General features: G+C 48.1%; 1 protein-coding gene across 1 annotated transcript in view; it reads right to left on the bottom strand.

Annotated features, from left to right (window-relative positions):
- Window positions 1-10,443, bottom strand: part of LOC147662738 (uncharacterized) — a 75,239-nt gene extending 64,796 nt beyond the window's left edge. The window contains exon 1 of the mRNA XM_086950937.1: window positions 10,265-10,443. The gene's annotated coding sequence lies outside the window, so the exon portion shown is untranslated. The remainder of the gene's footprint in view (window positions 1-10,264) is intronic.
- Window positions 10,444-10,822: the final 379 nt, after the last annotated feature.

Genomic DNA, 10,822 nt, shown 5'->3' on the forward strand with positions numbered 1-10,822 from the left:
CAAGGCTGTGTTCTTGCCCCGCTGCTGTTCAATCTCTACACAGCCGACCTTGGTACATTCGTGGAGAATAGTAACTTTCTCCTGCCAAAACTGGGACCCGCTAAAAAGCCTCTTCACATATTAGAATATGCAGATGATATTGTAATAATGGACCAAGCAAAATCGGGTCTCCAACGGGCATTAAGTATGCTTCATACATATAACTCCGCCAATGCCCTGGAAATCAACCAGGCAAAGACGAAGGTACTGGTATTTGGCAGATGTAAGAACAAGAAATGGTTGGCATGGAACATCGGGCCTGCCAGGATTAACACAACAGTAAAATATAATTACCTGGGAGTCTGGTTCGAGACGTCCAGGCCTACAGCTCACCTAGCCGCTTTGCAAAAGAGAGCAGGCGCAATTACATATTCCCTGACCTGGCTGAACCAAACTTTGAGCAGCCCCTCTGCAGAAGCCATCCTGAAGGTGGCTAAAGCTACTTTACTTCCTGCATTAACTTATGGACACCAGGCCTTTCCTGGAGCATGCTCCTCCAGTCTTGAGCTCGCCCAAATCGCCACCTACAACAAACGTTTCCATCTGCCAAGTTTTATTCAGCGGGCACGACTACGATTGGAGCTGGGCCTACAAAGACAATCTCTTCACTGCGAGGCCGATATCCTGAAATATTTTATTAGGACCCTAAAAGCAGGTGATAACACTCTTAAATTCCAGCTAAAAGGAATCCTGGCAATCCCTGGAATACCCAGATTATAAAGGCCATAAGAGTGTTAGAGATTGACGAGTCAACACTCCCCTCAGTCACTATCCCATACTCTGCCTGGAAAAGCACCATCAATAAGCAAGTCAAACTTATTTCTCAGTCCATGGATCTACAGGCTCTAAAGACATCAACCATTCTGCTCCCCTTGAACTCTTCGTATCTTCTTGGGCGTCCACAAGCATACTTGTTGCAATCAACTTTGTTCATGCCTTTCACATGAGAACTGTCTGCTGTGTTAGTTCTCTGCCTGTTGCTTGAGTTTAGTCTGAACATTGTGAACAAGGTCGACAAACAATGTCCCTTGCTATTCTGTTCTGGTGAGGCCCTGGCACCTAGACAAAACACACCAAAGCAGCTCTTGTTGGAAACTTGTACTTTGATATTATGGGGATACATGCATAGGGAACACACACTTGGAGAGGGACCTTTACAGGGTGAAGAGCATGAGAGCACCTACGATGTAGAACTACCATCTATAGTCGAAGGTATGGGGTCTGCAGACAAAGCCCAGAGTTCTTCTAATATATAATAATATTTCTTAATAGCAATGGGAGGGAGATTAGGCTCTACTGTCTTTTCATTATGTCATCTCCCTTCATGATATATGGACTAGCTGCTATGCTGACTATTTATATTATGCATTTTTCGGCTTGTTGTGGCACGTATACTGCATGTTAGGGCATTTTAGTTAAAATAAATATTGTAAAACTGTTTTTGTGTCTCTGTCAGATTTTATTGAGTACAGGTACAAGAGTTTGAGTGAAAGGGTCTGCGATTCCTGAGAGATCTGGGAGTGTTGTGTTCTGGGATGTTTCTGTGAGTGAGTAGGAGAGCAAGTGAGACACTATAGCTAATCCGTCGTGGGCTTATGGGTACTCAGGTGGAAGGATGACTCAGTCCTTACTCACTAAGAACCCATAATCCTATGAATAGCTCTGTTCTTGGGCAGAATCCCTGCAACAGGGCCCTCTCTAAATGTGTCCTGTCTGACATCCTACCCAGGGAGACTTGATCTGTATCTTTAGTTGGGTCACAACCCTGCCCCTTGGAATGCAGGTTCCAATTCTACCCCTTCTTAACCAACCCAAGAAGGCCCCTCAAAGTCAGAGGTCTGCAATTTCTTTTGATCCCCTAGATTATGGCTGTATTATTAGGAATGCACAAATGAAACTGTCCCCCCAGACACCAGCTGTGAATTGGAGACAGTCAGATAGGCACACAGAGCCATGAGCACAGAAATGCCCACTTTCTCAAAGTGGTATTTCCACAGTCATAATGTCGAAATCACTTGCACCACCGGAGCAGGTGGCATTATGAACTCATCAATATCAAACACTATACTGCCACACATCTGTATGCAAGAAATCTAGCTTCTGCGCCTTTCAACAGATCCCTCATATCAATCCAATGCGGGAAACATGCCCTACTGTACCGAACACACCACCTGGTGCCAATCATTACAAGTGCATGTAGCACAAACGCACACATGCCCTACCTCTTCCTGACACCGCACCCTGTCACTAGGAAGTACTCCGGTATAGCAAGAGAATTGCAGAATCTGTGCAACTAGCCTTTTAAATCCTAAGCCAAATAACAGTAACCTGCAAACACAGGCCCGTCATGGCAAACCTGCGCCACGTTTAAAGAGTTACATCCGTGGGTGGCACAACCAGTGCTGCAGGCCGTCGGAGGAGGTGTTGAGTTACATGCTCTAGATATATATCTCACCTCTAGACAAAGGATTTTCAGCTAACTCAATTCAGCCAATCATGTCTACACTAATCACCAGTATGTATATGACGAGCACAGCGTTTTGGCATTAAATGGCAGAGTCAAAAGTGCTCAAAATCCTAGGTCTAGCACATAGATCAGCGGAAAACCGGAAGGGAGAAAAGCAAAAAAAGTCCAGGAAAAGCACCATAGAAAGCGCCATTTCCAACAGAACTTATTAGGACTGGTATGTAGGATACAAATTACAGATCTGTGCAGCATGTGCATTAACCCACGTGGATGCTTAAGTTTGGCAATGAATCAACGTTATATGCTGAACTCACACTCTGCTCCAGTAACATCGGAGCCTCGAGTGAGCAACTAAGGTTTGCCAAAAGGGAGTAGCCTTGACGAAGCAAGTAGACGCGCTCTGCCAAACATCCCGTAAGCGATTTGTCACATCGTTTTAGACAGTATTCTAACTTCCGAGAATCTCTCATTTATTAACGTACCTTTAGTATTTGACTACAGGCGTCCCTTCAACTCCTCGAAGGACTAATGAGGCCCGGTCAAGGTCTCTGATCATGTATGTAACGAACCTCAATCACATTGGGAACACAGCGATGTGCCAGCAATTTATGCTTTTTAAATGTTTTGTAATGTCTTGTTAGTCCAATTATCACAGCATTTTCCCCCTTTATACGCACTGGTTTGGATTATTTTCACCACTATAACCACTGAATAAACCAATGATTTTTAACACATTGTAGACCAGAAGGTTGTGCATTTTTTTACCTTTTTCTTTCTCTTTGTAACTCTGCAGGACTTTTGAGATTTAAAGCAAACCAATTAGGTGCTGTATGTATTTTAATTTTTATTTTTGTTTATCACTTTAACTGAGCTAATAGTAGAATCAGGAGTGGGATCATCATTTCTCCTTTGTGGACCTAACTAAAAGCCTTGGGGTAGGGCCTGAAACGAGCCGACCAACTAGGGAAGCAGTAGGTAGTCACGCCTCTAGCATTTTCTGCTTGTCCCCAGATTTTAGTATATTAATTAGGGGTAGAAAAGAAAGTTGCTTCTGTCCCACTATTTTGATATTTTTAACGTTCACTTCCAAAACCCACTTCATTGGTATCGTATTTTTAAGGCTGAATTCTGCATCGCATTTCTTGCTGTTTTTCATCATTGTCAGGAATTCAAAGCTGCGCTGCGCTTTTGTCACGCTGCTGTGCCTTGCTGCCTAACAGAGTTGCTTGTCGAGTGTGATTAATTATTAGCCCTGCATAGCGCTTTGTAACCTCACCTGATATAGCGCTTTCCTCTCTCTGCTGGCCTCAGATAGTCTTGCCCTGCATAGCGCTCCAATTTCAGTGCGGCTTTTGTTGGCTGAGACGCTCGCAACATTTGTTTACCACACAGCCATTTTGTTGATTTGCTGACCGTCCCTGACCCTCCCTGGACCTCGCTCCCGCCTCCCTGCAGCCCCTCCCACCCACAGAGTTACAGGCTGCCCTCATCCTCGTAGAGAACTGTGACCGCCCTGCTAACACCAGAAACGGTCGCTCCCTCCCTCCTCTCCTCTCCTGGCTGGTATCGTATTTTTAAGGCTGAATTCTGCATCGCATTTCTTGCTGTTTTTCATCATTGTCAGGAATTCAAAGCTGCGCTGCGCTTTTGTCACGCTGCTGTGCCTTGCTGCCTAACAGAGTTGCTTGTCGAGTGTGATTAATTATTAGCCCTGCATAGCGCTTTGTAACCTCACCTGATATAGCGCTTTCCTCTCTCTGCTGGCCTCAGATAGTCTTGCCCTGCATAGCGCTCCAATTTCAGTGTGGCTTTTGTTGGCTGAGACGCTCGCAACATTTGTTTACCACACAGCCATTTTGTTGATTTGCTGACCGTCCCTGACCCTCCCTGGACCTCGCTCCCGCCTCCCTGCAGCCCCTCCCACCCACAGAGTTACAGGCTGCCCTCATCCTCGTAGAGAACTGTGACCGCCCTGCTAACACCAGAAACGGTCGCTCCCTCCCTCCTCTCCTCTCCTGGCTGGTATCGTATTTTTAAGGCTGAATTCTGCATCGCATTTCTTGCTGTTTTTCATCATTGTCAGGAATTCAAAGCTGCGCTGCGCTTTTGTCACGCTGCTGTGCCTTGCTGCCTAACAGAGTTGCTTGTCGAGTGTGATTAATTATTAGCCCTGCATAGCGCTTTGTAACCTCACCTGATATAGCGCTTTCCTCTCTCTGCTGGCCTCAGATAGTCTTGCCCTGCATAGCGCTCCAATTTCAGTGTGGCTTTTGTTGGCTGAGACACTCGCAACATTTGTTTACCACACAGCCATTTTGTTGATTTGCTGACCGTCCCTGACCCTCCCTGGACCTCGCTCCCGCCTCCCTGCAGCCCCTCCCACGCTCCGCCCCCTCCACCATCCATATATGACTAATGAATCAGCGCGCAGCGTTCACGCGCAGAGTTTTGCGCCCAATCGGCGCCGAAGGTGCGCCAAAGGTAAGCCCGTCTACGCCCGTCCGCGCCTGGACCGCGCCCAGCGCCAGTCCCCCCGCATTACCTACGATGCCGCCGCCCTCCTAGCCCTTAACCCCGGTCGCGCCCCCAACTGCGTCCAAGCCGCTCCTGGACGCACCCATGGACCGTTCTCCTGCCTCTCCTGCAAATTCACCGGCACCCTCAACAACTCCGCTCCGACCACACCACAGATTCCCGACCCCAACCACCTAGAATGCATCCTTCTCAACACCCGCTCGGTCCACAGGCACGCCATTGACCTTTGGAACCTACTAGACACCATCTCTCCAGACGTCGCATTCCTAACGGAAACATGGATGAACGCTTCCTCCGCCCCTGACATCGCCATCGCTATCCCTGATGACTATAAGATTACACGCAAAGACCGCACCGACCATTCAGGAGGAGGAATCGCTATCGTCCACAAGAAATCAATCCGCATCTCAACCAGCTCTGATGCCAACCTCGCCAACTCCGAACACCTTCACTTCCAGATCCACATCGACCCCAAGACCACACTCAGAGGCACCCTCCTCTACAGACCACCAGGACCCCGCGCAAAATTCAGTGAAGACATCACGGACTTCATCACCCCACACGCGATCCTCTCCAAAGACTACATCCTTCTGGGAGACCTCAACTTCCACCTTGAGAAAATCAACGACCGCAACACCGCCACCCTCTTGGACAACCTCGCCAACCTCGGACTTAAACAACTGGTCACTTCCCCCACCCACATCGCAGGTCACACACTCGACCCCATCTTCACCTCCAGCAACCATGTCTCTTTCAACCACACTACGGATCTCCTCTGGACTGACCACAGCTGCGTCCACTTCTCCTACAACAAGCCGAAACCCATCATCCACCTCCAACCAACTCTACAAAGAAACTGGAACAAAATCACCGCGGAGCAGATCTCCACTTCGCTCCTTCAAACCTCCCCAGCCCTCTCTTCTAACGCCAACAAAGCCGCCTCCAACCTCACCCTTTGGTTATCCAACACCGCCGACACCTTAGCACCACTGAAAAAACGCCACCACAAACTTGGCATCAAGAAGGCCTCATGGTTCAACGAAGACCTCAAGAAATCCAAGAAACTATGCCGCTCCCTTGAAAAGGCCTGGAAAAAAGACCCATCCACCAGCAACAAGGACGCCTACAAAAGCGCCATCCGTACTCACCACCAACTGATCCGAAAAGCCAAGAAAACAGCATTTAAGGATCGACTCGACAACAACGCCCACAACAGCAAGGAACTTTTCAACATCGTCAAGGAATTTTCCAACCTTCGGCCAACTCCAACGACATCACCCCCTCTCAAACCCTCTGCGACTCCCTAGCCTCTTTCTTCCACAACAAAATTACTGACATCCACAACAGCTTTGACAACCATCCCGGAAGCCAACCCACCCTACCATCAGCTGACTATCTTCCCCCCGTTAACACCCTTAACGCCTGGAACCCAATCTCCACTGAGGACACCATCCGCCTGATGAACTCCATCCACTCTGGATCCCCCACAGACCCATGCCCTCACCACATCTTCAACAAAGCAGACTCCGTCATAGCTCCGCACCTCCGAGACGTCATCAACTGCTCCTTCACCTCCGCTACCTTCCCAGAAGACTGGAAACACGCTGAACTCACCGCCCTTCTGAAAAAACCCACAGCTGACCCCACCGAACTCAAAAACTACCGCCCCATCTCGCTTCTTCCATTCCCGGCCAAAGTCATCGAGAAAGCTGTCAACAACCAGCTCACCGCCTTCCTCGAAGCCAACAAATCCCTCGACTCATCACAGTCCGGCTTCCGAGCAAAACACAGCACTGAGACCGCCCTCATCGCAGCAACAGACGACATTCGAACTCTACTGGACAATGGAGACACAGTCGCCCTCATCCTCCTCGACCTCTCTGCAGCCTTCGACACAGTCTGCCACAGCACCCTTTTACAACACCTCAGAAACATCGGCATCCAAGGAAAGGCACTGGAATGGATCACCTCATTCCTCTCCGGAAGAACCCAGAGAGTCCGCCTCCCACCATTCAAGTCCGAAGCCTCTGAAATCATCTGCGGCGTACCACAAGGATCCTCACTCAGCCCCACCCCCTTCAACGTATACATGAGCCCCCTCGCACACAAATCACTCTACGACATCGGACCAGATTGCCTCAACTCTCGACTGTCCTTCTACACCCCCTCCCGCCAACTTCGCTCTTCCAGCCAAGCACTCGCCACTGTCCCTCGCATCAACAAAACCACCATGGGAGGCAGATCCTTCTCATACCTGGCTGCCAAAACATGGAACTCACTCCCCGCTTACCTTCGCCTCACCCAGAATCACCTAGCGTTCAGAAAGCAACTTAAAACGTGGATATTTGACAAATAATCCTCCTCCCCTCCCTAAGCGCCTTGAAACCCTCTGGGTATGTAGTGCGCTATATAAATTTTATGACTTGACTTGACTTGACTTGACTTCATCTTCATAACAAGACCACATAGGTGTATAGGTGTATAGGTGTACAGGGACACCCTTATTTTTCATTTAAGTGCTCACGCATATTCTTCAGTAGCAGCACGCCCCTGTCCGTAGAGGGCAGGGATGGATCCTATGATGACGGATGCCACCGAGGGGAAACCTGGGGAAGGGGTAAGGGTTATTTGAAAGAAAACATTTTTTCTTTCTTTACAGTCCTAGCAAGAGGTGCACTTTCCTTCTGCAATACAAGGGACTTTCTTTTTGGTTATCTGACAAGTTTCGTGAAGGACGAGTCCCTATCTCTCCTACCTCTACTCCCCCCCCTTGTGATTTGACATTAACCTAATTATACAGGAGGAAAGGGCAAACCTAGGACCTCCTAGCTATCTCACTAGAGTTCAAATTGGTAACACGCAGGAAAATACATTGATTCCTCCATTTGGGTCCTTTCACACCGTTTGTTGATTGGGATTAAATCCCAGACCCATAGCTCTAAAGTTGGTTCAAGTATTGGTACCCCTAAACAGCACATTACACCTATAGACTCTTGAAAAATCACCTTCAGGTTCCACTTAAAATCACATTTTTTAATTCACAACATGTAATTCAACTTTTGGCAATTTCCACATAATGTTCATTACATTTCTTTTCCTGCCCTTCTTTGAGAACGCTCGTTTCCTCCCCTACAAACATATTTCTTTCATATATTGATCAATATCTATTAATTACTTTACTCCTCCCTTCATGTTACTCTCTGTGTCACTCTTATTTCTCTTTTCTGGCCTCTTCTAGCATGTTCTGCTTGTGCATTTTGTTGCATTTTGTGGAGAAGTGTGGCTCAATGGTTAGAGCAGGCAGACCTCGATGCAGCGCTCTGGCCAGGGACCAGGGTTCGATTCCTGCCCCGGCGGGTCTTGGGTTCATTAATTCCCCTGACCGGATATTCTCGCCTCAGTGCCTATTCTGATCATGGGTCCCACGCTGCAACTCTGGGCAATAGCTTGCTTAGTCTCCACAACGGCCCCCACAACGCGAGGGATGCCTGGTCTGCACCATGGGCGTGCCCAGGAGTGGACACTTCACAGGGAAAGCCAGGAAGGGTTCCCTTGCGGTATTCGTACAAGCGCCGGGAAACCCACTGCGGGTAGCTGTGCGCTATACAAGTACAAAAACATTTACATTTACATTTACATTCTCCCCTTCCTGATGAAGTGACAAGCAGAGCAGAATGGAATCCTTCACATAGACTCCTATATCATAGTACAATCCTCTTCAACACACCGTTGATGAGAGAGTGAAGCAACCCCTTATGGCATTGTCAAACAAGTAGCCTTGGGTGCTTGGTTCACTCACACAGTTGGAGGTTGTGCTAAAGTCTCACTCAAAGCTGCCAAATTCTACCAAACAATGGGGAAGAACTGCAGTGTGCGGAGTAGCACCCGACTATTCTGCACAGAGAAGACCCTCTTACATCCAGTGATCCTAAAGATTTCTGTACAGAGAGGAGAGGCCAAGAAGAGTTACTGTCAGTAGCCAACATCTGCTAAGACAGACAGCTTTTAAAAAGACACACTGTAGACTTGTCTCATACACTCACACAAAAAAACACAGTCTGCAAAGACAACGCTACCCTGTTCACATAAAACACACATCCAACCTGCAGAGACAAATCAAAAACACAGACATGTACATTCCACTGATTGGAAGGTCGCCTACCTGGGAGACCCAAGGTCAGTGCACACACACACAATCCCGGCAGCAGACACACAACCTCTGCAGCAGATAATGCTATAAGCCAACCTAAGCCGCTGGAAACTATGGCAATGACTGAGGTTTTACCTAGACTCGGATAGGAAAACGGGGGCATGGGGCAGTAGGGAACCCTTGACATTCAACTGCCTGGGGACATGCTTCTGACACAGGGGGCAAGTCAATAAACTAACAGCGAGAGCCGAGCAAAGAATGTGCACAGATTTCTCATAGAGCGCTAAGATGCAGTGTAATGTGAACAGATTTTTCAAAGTGCAGTAAGATGCAGTGCAGTGGCACAAATTCCTCAGTACAGTAAGTTGCATTGTGGTGACACTGATTCCTCATAGTACAGTAAAGTGCAGTGTGCACAGATCTGTCACAGTGCATTAAGATGCAGTGCAGCGTGCACAGATTCCTCATAGTGCAGTAAGATGCAGTGCAGCGTGCACAGATTCCTCATTGTGCAGTAAGATGCAGTGCACAGATTCCTCAGAGCGCAGTCAGAGACAGTGCAGTGTGCACAGATTTTTCACAGTGCAGTATATGGCAGTGCAGTGCATAGATTCTTCATAGTGCAGTAAGGTGCACTGCAGCATGTACAGATTCCTCACAATATAGTAAGATGAAGTGTAGTAACACAGATTTGTCATAGTGCAGTAAGATGCAGTGCAGTACACTGATTCCTCACAGTGCTGGAAGATGCAGTGCAGTGGTACAGGTTCTTCAGTGCAGTAAGATGCAGTGCAGTGACACAGATCCCTCATAGTGCAGTACGATGAGTGCAGCGTGCGTAGATTTCTCATAGTGCAGTACAATGCAGTGCAGCAAGCACAGATTTCTCAAAGTGCACTAAGATGCAAAGCACCGTGTACAGATATTAACCAAATGATGACCACAAACACCCACAGGGCCAGAAGGAAAGCCCCCCCCCTCCAAATATAAGAGCCCGGCTCCTGACAGAGATTTCCCCAGGATGATTCCCTCTATTTCTACAAACACAGCAGAAGGTGCTGACAATCTCCTACCTGAGCAGAAACCTGTGCAGACATTTCCAGGCTCTCTCCTCCTCCTAGGGCTGGGGTGGGGCTGGTGCAGATTTGGGGTCTGGGAGAGGTGGTGGGGGGGCTGTGAGGGTCTGATGATGAAGATAACTGCACAGACAGACAGGGCGTCCTTCCTCCTCTGCAGCAGGCTGGACACAGAGGGAGAGGCCGGAAATGATGTCAACATCTGCTTCTGGTGCTGTCTCTGCCACCGCTGACCTGGAAGATCAAACTCGTCCCTTTCATACAATGTGCTCAGTGGATTTCATCAGCAGGCGAGGAGCGTCCTCTGCTGGCCACTAACAGAACCTCCTTTCCTGTCTCCAGGAGTGAATACATTTCACACAAACAAACAATTTGTGGCGGGAAAGACCTGGGTTTTTAGATGCCACAGATATGGATGTTTTTAAGACACACAGTCCAAGTTACAGGGTCTCATTCTCGGTTGCTGCTGTAGAAAAGTATTTACAGCTTCTTTTTACATGAGCATCTTCAAAACACTGATGCAGAGGACTAAAGACTATTTACAGGAAGCTGTCA

The sequence above is a fragment of the Lissotriton vulgaris genome, unplaced genomic scaffold, assembly GCF_964263255.1.
Source record: "Lissotriton vulgaris unplaced genomic scaffold, aLisVul1.2 SCAFFOLD_211, whole genome shotgun sequence".
In the NCBI taxonomy this organism is placed as follows: domain Eukaryota; kingdom Metazoa; phylum Chordata; class Amphibia; order Caudata; family Salamandridae; genus Lissotriton; species Lissotriton vulgaris.